This window comes from Silene latifolia, chromosome X (genome assembly GCF_048544455.1).
Source record: "Silene latifolia isolate original U9 population chromosome X, ASM4854445v1, whole genome shotgun sequence".
Taxonomy (NCBI): domain Eukaryota; kingdom Viridiplantae; phylum Streptophyta; class Magnoliopsida; order Caryophyllales; family Caryophyllaceae; genus Silene; species Silene latifolia.
The window spans coordinates 311535458-311549423 of NC_133537.1; positions in this window are offsets into that span (position 1 = coordinate 311535458).

Here is a 13966-nt window from a genome sequence, read left to right on the forward strand (position 1 = left end):
AGAATTGATAGAAAGGTACCAATCTGTGAACAGAAATCTATGTGTTGCTGAAGTTCTGAAAGTCGTGGCAATTACTTTGTTGTTCAGATCATCATCTTGAATTTCGCATATAGGAGTCTTTGTACTTATTGTCCATTGGTATTTGTTGTTGACAATACGATGTTGTTCTTGTATAGGGTTAAATATAGCATTTGAAATGTAGTAATGACCAAGCGGGTATCACGTCTTTGAGAGTTTTTCAATGTCTTTACCAAAGATTGTAGCCTGCACCTGTGTTCCCTGTAATGAGCACATTAATGGGAAGTGGTGTCATGTTGTTGTAAAGCAATCTTATATATCCGTAGACACGTGGAGTGGTAAATATTGATCCGGCCATGAGATTTGAAGAAGGTAAAAGAACCTTCATGTCTATTGCAGTAAGAAAGTGCAAGTCGGTGCATGTTTATTGAATTAGAGAGAGATGGTGCGTACCTGGCCATCGATAAGGATTAGGCGCTGGTATTTCTGTGAACTGTCGTGCAAACCAGATCGAGGGTTAGCTTTTTCCATCACACGAACCCTTGCAGTCCATTTTTTGGTGGTCGGACTGATGTTACTGATAAGTACATTTCAGATGCCATTCTGGAAAGAGTACAGTGCAAATTTAAAGCTGGTATATTTTCAAAGGAGATACATAAAGCAATTGGAGTAGTGTGTAGACAGATGTAATAGGGAAGCTCAACTCTTTGTCAATATCAAAGAAAATATTAAAAGGCGGAATGTTCACAGAGATATTAAAATAGTTCGTTATGCAGTTGTAGCAAGTGACAGTATTTCCTTATAAACAACATTTCTTGTGTAATCGGATCTCGGTTGTTCTTCGGATGGCTTTGCCAATATCTTAACACACTTAGCTGTCTTAGCTCTAGACAAAGCAACATAAAGTTGCCCGTGAGAAAAAACTGGCTGCGGAAGATATATTCCCGTATAGTCTAGTGTTTGTCCTTGTGCTTTGTTGATGGTCATAGTAAAACATAACCTAAGAGGAAATTGAGATCTTGTAAAGGGTATGTAATACTTTTCATGTTCACTTGGTTTGAGTGGGATTCGTGGCAAGAAAACTCTCTTTCCTCTAAAGGGACCAGTAGCTATTTCAGCGTCAATTACATTTCTCTCAAATCATTTGCATATTAGCCGAGTACCATTGCATAAGCCTTGTGGTGGATCAAGATTCCTGAGCAACATCCCTGGGCTATTGAGTTTTAAGTGTAGAATATGTGGTGGTAATCCATTTGGTGTCAAACTATTAAGAAACTCTTCATGTTGTCCTTGCTCACTTGTATCAACGGTTTTGTCAAAACTATGATATATATAAGATTCTCCTGGAAACTTGTTAATAAGAAGGTCATTGATATAGTCAACGTCTTCATTTTTTGGTGTAAGTATTGTTCTATTAACGTTGTCGGTATAGTAAGAAGTTTCAAAATCAGGAAATACATGGCTAATCAAAGTATTGAGCGAAGTAACGTCGTCAATATAGACTATTGTTAGTGAATTTGGTAGACTTATTATGTCGTCGTAGATGTATTGTTCATCTCCATTACCAACACGTAATAAGTATTCTCCAAAAGAGGGGTCCAATTTGGGGCGCATATTCAGTCAACTTAAATTTTTTTAGTGTTTTCCAGAATTTTGATTTAACTATACTCATATCTATTAAGTCTTCCTTTGTTGCCCTTGGAACAACTGGAAGTACCTGGCGAAAGTCGCCTCCAAAAACGACAACTTTCCCACCAAATGGCAAGGGGCAGTCCATCACATCGCGAAGCAAAACATCTAGTGCTTCCACGATTGTTTTTTTGGCCATTATGGCTTCATCCCATATGATAATTTTTGCTGCACGTAAGAGCTTGCCTAATCCAATTTATTTACTTACGGTGCAGGCGCTGGTCTCGTCTATATTTATGGGTATTTTAAACCTGGAATGAGCAGTCCTAGCAAAGGGTAGGTTGGATGCAGCTACGCCTGAAGTGGCCGTAGGTAATGCAATAAAGCCCTTCGACCTCATGAATGCAAGAATAGCTCTATATAGATATGTTTTACCCGTACTAGCAGGGCCGTCAATAAAAAAAATTGCAGGAGTATTTGAAAGTTTTGTTTTCGTAATAGAATCAAAAGTGTTTTTTGTTCTTTATTTAGATTGGAAATGGTCATAAGTTCTTCTTCCGTAACCAAGATTCTTAGCTCTTCCTGGATTTCCTTGCAATAGTCATAATCCTCGAAACTATTTATGTCAAAATCTATAAATTTATAATCAGCTATATGTTTTCTCATTGATTCTAAAGCGGAACTAATTATTTGAGCGACTTTGCATCTTATTTGATCCTTTGTGAAGTTGTTAGTATAATTGAAGTCGTCGGACATAGCTTTCTCATATTTCTCCCACAGTTCCTTTGGGTTGCTCGGATCACAATAAACGAGAATGGTAGCAAATAATTGGCGTAAGGTAGAAGGCATTTGATATATGGCTGCTTCTTGTAAGCACAAATCTAAGTTGTTTTGAGACTCTAAGAAACCGTGTAGTAAAGAGGCTTCACGAAATGAGGTCGTTTTTATGTTTTTAACAAAGAGGAGATCATCATAGCAAGTAGTTGTTCCAATATGATGTAATAGAATACGCAGATAATATCGTTCACCTTCAGTTGGATTAGCTGTGACAACTCTTTCAATAACGTCTTTTTTTTTGTCTTGGACACCACATTTTGTTTTTCTGATCCCACACAAATTCCTCCGGAAACTGTCTATATAATAGGTTTTTGGGATTCAATTTCAGCTTATTCATGTAAAAATATTGCGTTAACATAGTCTCCTTTCGTTGTTCATTGTGTATAATACTGTTTAAATTTTCTTCTTTGTGGAATGTTAAAAGTTGTTTTCCTTCCAAGTGAAGTTGTAGGCTTTGCACAGCGGGATACATTTCATTAAGTGGGAATTTAAATATTCTCCACATAGCTTCCGGTGTAGATATCCATCTACCGGCTTGATATTGCTCTATTTCATCGATGTTTTCCGATGTCCTAATAGACGCTAAACCGAAAGCAACACGATCATGACCTTTATATATATATATACTTGTACAAATATATATTTGATTGCCTTTATTGTAGAACAGACTTCGACATTTATATGACAGTCATATTTAGCAAGTAGATATGGATTATATGGGATCACCCATCTGTTGTCTAAGGTGCAGCGTCTCACAGTTACCGTTTTCCCGTCATCTCTTCGTCTATACAAGGGATATGAATTCTTTGTATGTGTAGTTGTTGAGTAGAACGATTTAGGATATTTATTCTTGCACTTACCTTCGTTTGACATGCATACGTTGTTTGGTTTTAATTTTCCATACGGGCCATGCATCATATGTTTGACAACGGTTGTATATAAGTGCGGGTTTAATTCTTCATTTGGTATCTCAGCACATACAAATTTATCGTAAGTTTCAGGTGATGTAAGTTTATGAGAGGACTTTAAAATTAAAAGGAAATGTACGTGAGGTAGGCCTCTTTTTTGAAATTCAACTACATATGTGTATGCTACAACAGGGCCGAAAAGTTGTTTCTTTAATAAATCTGATTTTAGCTCTCCTAGTTTAGCCTTGAAAACACGTGCAACCAAATCTGGCCGGTTCTGTACTTCGTTGTTATACGTAAGTTCTTTGATGATTTCAGGCCAATTAGGATTACAAGTCATAGTTATAAACAAATCTGGTTTTCCAAAATGTTGTACTAATTTCATCGCGTCAACGTAACGTTTTATCATATCCCTTGGACCGCCGATAAATGAGGATGGTAAAATTATTCGTATTCCTATTTTAAATCCTTTATATTCTCCCATAGCTATATTATCTACTATTCCTTGGTATATTTCGGCTCTATTTTCATCTTGTTTATAACGGAAAAAATCTAGCCTTGTTGCCTCAAGTTTGATATACATGTCAACTACATATTGTTGCAGTAAACGACCACAATGTAGTAATATTGAGGTACTTTGCACTCTTATTTGTAATTTGTAGCAGTAATACTCTCGACATGAAACCATGCGCCTTTTTCTTCTACCCTTTGAAGCTGGCATGAAAAGGACACAAAGGGTTTGAGGGTACAGTAAATGGATCTGCATAAGTAGCAAAGCTAAAAAATGCTTGCGAAAGAAAAGCGTACCAATTTCTTCGCTGAGTAGGAGGTCAGTTGCCGAACTAAAATTGTGAGGATCTATGGGTGCAACAACATCATAAGGCGATCGGCCGCTGGCGTGGTCAAGTTTAGCAATTCCTTGGTGCCACCCGATTTCACCATATGGAAATAGCAAGGGATATTGCAGTGGATCGTAGCAGCCGTAGTAATGTTGTACTCTACAGCTATGGCCGCTATGACTATGCACAATAATATTTCGCTCCCTATATTCTTCACCCTCACCTTCAACCCATATCGCCGCAACTTGAGAGGCACTGGGTTGATTAAAAGTGCGTTGATCTAACTCGAAATGAGTTCTGATTATTATCTCGTGGTTCGGTAGAGCAGGGACGTTTTGTAGACTTCGAAAGAAGTTTTCATAAGTATTAACCTTCAGTATTTCCATAATTTTAATGATGATTTGCACATCTAACATAGGAGATGCAAGCAGGCGGTTTTCAATTTCATGCTCGGTGTCGTAGAAATAAAGTTGCAAATATTTGGGGTAAGCCTCAATCGGGAATAAGTCATTTATAAAGTGATATACCTGACCTTGTACTCTGAAGGTATATATTCCTTTGTTGCTTGTGAATAATTCTTTGTCGTAATGAACACCAAACGACGTAAAAGCGAAAGCATTGTTGTAGAAGCGAACATGTTTAAAAAACATACCTGTTTCGCTAGATCTGGATAAAAATATGTCAAAGAGCTCAGCCGGAGGGTAATTATCAATTAGTGTTACAGTTCCAGCTGAACAACAAAAACCCTTTGGTTCTCGGTGGAATTTTGTTGCACCACAGAAGTGGCATGTTGTAGTGTCTGGAAATTTATAGGCTTCCCTTGGAACGTTAAAGCATTGTCGTCTGTTTCCTATTACATTTCTTGCGACTATATTTTTCTTGTTGTGGTGATATTCATTAAGTAGGTTTTGGTGTGGCTGGGAAAATGGTTCAGATGTTTGACATACGATATTCGAGGATGATCCTACTTCGAAGATGCTAAAGTATGTTGTCTGCTCCTTGTCTCTGCGCTGATTATCTTTGTGTGGAATTTCGCTAATTTTCTCTTTCATTTTTTTCCTTCTATAGTAACTCTTTCTTTGTTTCTTCCTTACTTCACATTTTATTTCCTCGGATAAATTTTCATACCATGTTCTTTTTTTTTTCGTTTCTTTTAAGCCTAACGTCTACGGTTGAAACTGTTTTCAAGGTTGTTCCTACTTCGAAGACGCTATAGTACGCCAGTTGCATCTTTCCTTTATTTTGTTCATCTTGTTCCCGTACTTCATGGTGGTTGTGAATAAAGTTGGCTTTTTTTCTAAGTGATTGCTCTTTATTAGCTAACTTCCTTTTGTAGTACGACTCTTTTTGTTTTGTTTTTTTTTTGCATTTGTAATTTTTTTTTCGCTACAGAGATTCATATACCATTTCCTTTTACTTGCATTCTTTTCTGATCTGTTTTCCTCTGATGTATACATATGGATGTCTATAGCACAACAAACTTAAATGTACAATAAAGCGTAAAAAAAAATATATAGTATAGGAAGAATAACAAACCTGGTAACAGAAGGTAAGAGTCTTTTTATGAAGCTATGAGAAGAGCGTAGAACAAAACGGCTACTATTTAATAATTAATCTAGACAAAGAAAATTTTGGTTAGTGTTTTCTAATCCGTGTAGCACATCTGCAACTGAACATTAAAATTTCAGCGAAAATTAATACTACAAGACGCTCAACAAATGATTAAACAAAACAACTCCTTTAGACATTTGCTCAAACACCTTATAGGCATGTTCTCAGTAAACATATACAAAGATAAATATAGTTCAGTAAGAGGATTATACATCTGATGTATTACCTCCAATTCTATAGTTTTTGAGTATTCTAATCAAGTTTTTGAGTTTTATTTTAAAGTTTTTGAGTTTTACTATAAAGTTTCTGAGTTTATTCACTTAAAAATTAAGCTCTAAAAAATTATAATAAAACTCAAAAATATTACATATTAGTTTAGTTAAATTTGAGTTTTGACGGAAAAAATATTAAAATCTAACTTATAAACTTTAATATGCTCAAAAAAATATACATATACTCAAAAACAAATAAAGTTTGAGGCAATAAGCTAAAAAAAATACATATATGCTCAAAAAATAAAAAAGTTGGATGTAGTACATCCGATGTATGTTCCTTTTTCTCTCCACCATACCCGAAATCTCGAAAGAAATTCGTCCCATATTAGTTTGAACAGGTCTTTGTTAAGTACAAAAGCGTAGAAGACGAACGTTAAAATTTCAGCGAAAATTAATAATGCAAGACGCTCAGCAAATGATTAAAGGAAACAATTCCTTTCAGACATTTATACAAACACCTTATAGGCATGTTCTCAATAAACATATACAAAGATAAATATAGTCCACCATACCCGAAATCTCGAAAGAAATTCGTCCCATATTAGTTTGAACAGGTATTTGTTAAGTACAAAATCGTAGAAGACGAAGTTAATTTTTTCCTATATATGAATTGACAGCATCCCATTACCTATATCTCAAATAAATACAGTTCGTCTTAGTTTTTCATAAAGGCCAGATAGTAAAAGAGACAGACAGTGAATAACTACGCCATCGATAACACAAGTAAAGCGAAAAAGAAAAACACATTTATTATAAAGTAAGTAGAAGAACAATATAAAGGAGTAAACCGTGTAGACTTACATATGCCTAAACTGAAGATATTCAAAGTAGCAGAAGACGGTGAAAATTTACAGAGGACACAATGGTACAGTAAGGTAGATGAACGTTGAGCAGGGATGGAATTAATTTAATTTGTTGTATATGGGATAAGGATCCATGAAAGTTTCTTAGTCATTCAGCAAGGTGGCAATTTGTAGTCTATTTAGATACATGTGTCATGTAAGGGAATAATTTGGAAATAAACAATGTTTACATTACACCCGTACTCCCTTCGTCCCGGTCATTTGTTGTCCTTTGATTTTTTCACAAAGACTAAAGAAAAAGGAGGGCGCCAATTACTCACCACAAAATGGATAAGGACAACAAATGACCGGGACGGAGGAAGTATTTTATATAGGGTCTATAAGAGGGAAATAAACAATGTCTAAATTACACCCATATTTTATACAGGGTATATGAGGGGCAAATTTGTCAGGTGGTAAAGTTGGAGGAAAGGACAAAGGTGAAATTGCGGAATAGGAAAACCTATGCAAAGTCTGCCAAATTTACGCAAACTACTTGTTTTAGTCAACCATCACCCTTTTTTATATAGGTAATAGGATATACTAATAATAATGGTATTTGTTATAATGAAAACTCACGTCCCACTTCGATAGTGTAAAGGCGAAAAATCATCTTTATAAGTGTCCAGAGAATATAATAGTACGAGGCCTTTTGATAAGGAGCCTAAATAAAAGTAAATCCGCGAGGGTTTGGCCCAAAGCGGCCAATAACGTACTATTATGGACAGTGAACACCGACATAGCAGCGGCCCAACAGAAGGGTATCAACGCTTCCGGACAACAAGTGGTATCCGAGCTCAAGGTTAAACTTGGGCCTAGGCCCTACATCGTACAAATGGAGGAGCTTGGAGAGCGGAACAGATAGCATTCGCGAGTCATGGACGCATGGGCCCGATCTGGCAGAATGTTTGCAAATCTCAAGTCCATGGATGGTATGTTGGTGAAGCATCGAGTAAGGTTTGAATTTTGAAAGTAGGAGCCTTGAGCAAGCCCGATCCGATCCAGGGCTAAATGGATGAAAGGCCCCATAGGTCTTGACTCTTGTGGGACAAAGACCGTTTGTGTACTTGAATTGTTGATCATGTGGACCCTCATCAGGTTGAATTGGGTGCCATAGGTCTGGTGGGTCCTTTCCAGGTTGAATGCCAAGGACCATTGTGTTCTAGGACTTCTAAAATGGCAGACCCAATCCAGGGTATATTAGAGGCAGAGGAGTTCGATGTACAAGTGTAGCTCGTTCCGAAGAAGCTAACACTACAAGAAATCCTATTTCGGGCGACTACAAATGGCGACTGAAAAAAATAGTAGCTAATTTGGCGACTGAAAAAAATTTCGGGCGACTGAAATTAGTCGCTAAGTTGGCGACTACCAAAATCCTTCGAATTATTGGACTGGCGATCGATTTTCAGAAAAAGGGCGATGAAATCGCCGCCAAATTGGCGACTACCCCTTTTCTGTCGCCAATTTCAGTCGCCCGCTCAACGAATATGATACACACGCAGATCCTTTCTCCCCTCTCTCATACTTTACCAAAAATCTAAAACACACAAAATAACTCAACCGCAAAGGCGAAATCCGACTTGTACCCGACCACCACTCCGACCACTACTCCGACCACCGCTTCGACCACTGCTCCGACCATCATTACTGTGACGACAAGGTTCATCCTCTCCCTTATTTCGGTTCATCCAAGGTATAATTTCTTTGTCTTAAATTTCAATTACTTTGTTTAATTTTAGATTATTTTGTTATTGTAACTAGTATTAGGATGATTTGATATGTTTATATAAGTATTTGTGTTGATTATTAGGTTTTTAATTGTAATTTAATTAGGTTTTGGTGAAATTGAGATTAAGGGTTGTGTAAATTGGGGGTTTTGATAGTGATGATTGTGTTGTTGATTTTGATTAATATTAGTTTTGTTAGTTTTGTTGATTTTGTTTATTGTTTAGTGAATTAGTATAATGTTAGTAAGGTGGAAGTTATTATATGTTAGTAATGTTGAATATAGTAAGTTAGTATAAAGTTTTGTTTTTTAAAGGTAGTAAATTATTTTAATTAGTTTGATGTGGAGTATTGTTTTTTAAAGGTATTAGTATAGTTAGTATAATTTTAGTTAATTAGTATAAATTAGTATAATTTTAGTTAATTAGTATAAATTAGTATAATTTTAGTTAAGTATAAATTAGTATAATATTAGTTAATTAATATAATTTTAGTTAATTAGTTTGTATGGATTATTATTGTTAAAGGTGGTTCTATGTTTTATTGTTAAAATTATGGTTTATATATTATTTAGATTAAAATGAAGAGATTGGAACGTGGATGGATGTACGAAGAAAGAGTAGATAAGAAGAGACGTCCTACCGCTAGATTTATAAAGAGGGTTCGTGGATTTATTGAATTTGCTAAACAAAATGATGAATATGATTTGGTAGAAAATAAACTTAGATGTCCTTGTACTAAATGCAAAAACGTGAAATATCTACATGACATAGAGGTAGAAGAACATCTTTATACAAATGGGTTTTGTCCAAACTATTACAATTGGATTTCTCATGGAGAAGCATATTCTCCCGAACAACCTCAAATCCAACAAAATGAGAACCCATATAGAGATATGGTTGTTGATGCCTTTGAGTCTAATATTTTCAATAATGACGATCATCTTGCAATGAATGAAGAAGAACCACCAAATCCACAAGCAAAAGTCTTTTTTGACATGTTAAAAGCTTCTGAACAACCATTATATGAAGGGAGCAAAATGTCATTGTTACAAGCCGCCTCTAGGATAGTAACGGTGAAATGTGAGTTTAATATGCCATTTAATGCCGCTGATGCCATTGCTTCTTTGCTTGAGGATGCTCTCCCCGAAAATAATGTCATGACCCGAAGTTCCTACAATACCAAACAAATCATTAAAGGTCTTCAACTTCCGCATCAAAAGATTGATGCATGTCCCGAAGGATGTATGCTCTTTTGGAAAGATGATGCTTTCCTTGAAAAGTGCAAGAAATGTCAAAGAGATAGATATGAGACAAGGGAGGGAGATATTGTTTTGAGGGGAAAAAAGGCAACAAGGGTTGTAAGAGAGGTGGAAAGAGTAAGAAACCAATATCAATAAACCCGCCATTAATTTACTTTCCACTCGCTCCAAGACTTCAAAGAATGTATGCAACAAAAAATATTGCCGAACAAATGAGATGGCACAAGGAAAATCCTCGTACTCCGGGAAAGATGTGTCATCCGAGTGATGGGGAAGAATGGAAGCGTTTTGATATGATCTATCCTGATTTTGCCGATGAACCCCATGAATGCGACTTGGCTTGTGTCACGGATGGGTTTTCTCCATTCGATCGTTTGGTAAGCCTTATTCATGTTGGCCTGTAATGGTCACTCCATACAACTTACCACCTTGGTTGTGCTTGAAAAAACAATTTATCTTCCTGTCACTTATTATTCCGGTCCAAAAATCCAAAAAGTAATTTAGATGTTTATTTACAACCATTGGTGGAAGAGTTGAAACATTTGTGGGAAGTTGGTGTGGAAACATATGATGTGTCCAAAAGGCAAAATTTTCAACTAAGAGCTTCACTTTTATGGACAATAAATGATTTTCCCGCTTATGGAATGTTATCGGGTTGGTCTCATCTTGGGCAAAAGGCATGTCCTTGTTGCATGGAAGAGAGTAAAGCATTTTATCTCCCTAATTACAAGAAAATAAGTTGGTTTGATTGTCATAGACACTTCTTATCGGAAAGACATGGACATAGGAGGAACAAGAAAGCTTTCTTAAAAGGTAAAGAGTGCGTGACGATACTCCGGATCGACTTCCGGGGGATGAGATATGGGAGTTGATTTGTGATTTTCCAACTACTGTTGATGGTACAGAAGAAGAGTTTAAGAGTTGAAAAAAAAATGGTTGGTTTAAAAGAAGCATTTTTTGGGACCTTCCGTATTGGAAAACAATGTTAATTAGGCACAACTTGGATGTAATGCACATAGAGAAAATTTTTTTTGAGCTACTGATTCATACGATTATGGATGTAGAAGGAAAGTCATGTGATACAATTGCTGCAAGAAAAGATATAAAGAAATTTTGTGACCGTCCCAAATTGCACATTCGGAAAGACGGGTCAAAGCCAACATCCATTTTTACTCTTGACAAAGCTCAAAGGAAGGTATTGTGTGAGTGGGTACGAAAGTTGAAGTGTAAGGACACATAGACATGCAGGACCAACAGAATGTGAGAGCGGCGACATGTGGTGCAAACATGGCTAGGTAGTGGCATAGTGTCTCGGCTCATGGAAGGCTATCAAGACATGGTAATGCTTGGGGGTCTCTAGAGATTGGTTGGGGCTGTGCGGTGTGGGAGTCTCCATGGAGGTCAATGTCTGAGTTAAGATGATGGTCCTTAATTTGAGGGGAGGATTGTTAGGGTGTAAACTTACATCCCACATCGATAATGTAAAAGTGAAAGATCATCTTTATAAGTGTCCAAAGAACATAATAGTACGAGGCCTTTTGGGAAGAAGCCCATGAGTAAATCCGTGAGGGCTTAGCACAAAGCGGACAATATCGTACTATTATGGACATTGGACACCGACACAGCAAAGGCCCAACAGAAGGGTATCAACGCTTCCACACAAAGTATTACCTTCATTTGTTTGCCTTTTCATTTTGGAAATGTTGTTCATAGGTAATTTGATAATACATAAGCTTCTTATCCATTTATCATTCAGTAAAAATATCTACAAATAGTATCCATATCATCCACTCTCCTTAATCTTTGTGATAAAATCAAACATAAATAAATGACCGAAATAGAGAAAATAGTAATTAAGAGTAAATATTTTGTGACCTAAAACTCCCAAGAGAATGATAAAAATTACAAGAAATTTGAACTTGTGATCTATATTATCGATTATCAATATATCTCAGTACGCGATCATTAGTAGTATTATTAGAATATTAGGCCCATTAGGCCCGGCTATCATCTAGGGTTTAGTAGTGACGGCTCGGCTAGCGTCTAGGGTCTATGCTAGTAGGGTTTATTATACCCCATGTATTGATTCAGAAACACACAATCAATAATACAATTCTCTCTTATAAACTACTCTCCTCTTTATAATCTTAACAACTATCATTAGGTCCATACCTCTTTAATTTTGTTTTGGTCTTATTCCGTGTGGGGGCACTAGATCCAGACCTCATTGAGAAGATATTAGAAGACAATAAGCCAACATTACCGTATCGTGTCCGTTTACATTGATCCAGTCGCTTGGGACCGTAGGTTTAGTGCGCCAATATGTACGCGTTGAAACTACCCTGCTGTCAATTTTGTACCACATTATCAAGTTTTGGCAATCACTTGGTTTTTTTATTTTCCTGTTTGAGTTCAATTATTTCGATTATCTATATTATCTTGATTGGGACGGCATCAAATTATCGATTCTATTTCTGTTTGCTATAATCTGACATTTTAGTTTAACTATTTCTTCGGGCTTAATATGGTCTAAGTTAGGTAATATTTGAGTCGTACAAATTGAAGAAATTAGTTTTCTTAAGGAAATGGATTTGCGTATATATATATATATTCATTATCAATCATATTAGGGCATTACCCATGAGCATTTACATCAACTGATAAAGTTTTGTTCTAGCTTAATTAGAGGTTTCAAGTTCGAGCCCTAGGAATACAGCAGTGTTAAAACCGAGCTTTACCGCCTTAATGGTCCTACTCAACTCGAATCCGGACTAGCCTAATTGTTATGAATGGGAGATTGGGAGTCAATAAGGTGAGTTTGAATTCTGGTGCAGAACTGCAGACAGTGAAGTTATTATATCAAGAGGACAATGATCAACCTTGTAAGTTGTAAGTCGAGAGAGTAACATGTACTTCTCAAATTATCCACCATGCCGCCAATTTGGAAATCTTAAATTGGTTTCATACTTCCATAATATAAACAGGGAACTATTTGTATTGTTGCGAATTGTGATACTCAGATTCATGCAATTTTTGGTTGTGCATGAAGCAATCTATGAATTCCCTTTCTAAATTGAAAGGCCAAATTAAAATGGTGTACTTATCAATTATTTATACGGCTTTATTAATTTAACATGTTTATAAAATAGATTCGCGCTCAAAAATTATTTTAGGAGAAGTTTGAATCCGTTTCATTCAGATATGAATCTTCTTACTTATACTTAGCTTTTTGTTTAAATGCACCATATTATTTGTTATATTTAATTTATTTTACATAATATTGTGTAAGACGATTTTACATAAGATTAAATACATTTTTTTCCAAAAAAGATTCATAAAAATATTGTAAACAAACTATGGAGTACATCCAAAATTTCCGTCTTTCATTTAATTTATTTATGTATTTAGTTTGTTAGTAGGGCTACTTTCAATAATGAAAATTATCACAACAAAATAGAGAATTTTACTTACTCGGATGTAGTGATAATTACATCCTAAATTAATGGAGTGGTCTATGTCTATTGCTAAGCATCCACATAACTAATTAATTGTACAAATTTGTAAGTAACCATAACTTCTAAACATAAACCAGTTCATAATTTTCTAATTTATCTATTATATAATGACTTGCAAAAATGAAGTTTCACCGAACAACTCATCATCCTCAACATCATGGAACTTCTCGTAATCCACTTAATGGGACGACCAAAATAACATGGAAAGTAGTGGTGTCACCAAGGAAAGTACTAGTGACACCAACTAATAAACCAAAGAAAGTAGTACTTGTCACCAAAAGAGAATAAAACAAATGTATTAGATCTCATCAAATGCTTTCACACTATATAATGGAGGACTTAAGTGGCGGAGTCTGGATTTATCATTAACGAAAGCGATAATTTTTAAATAGTAGATTACTAATGAAAATTAGGGTACATGTACCAGAAACTAATTCATAATTTTCAGTCAGAAATAAATATTAAATTTCCGATATTTAGAAAGATGATGGTCCCAACTAGTTAGA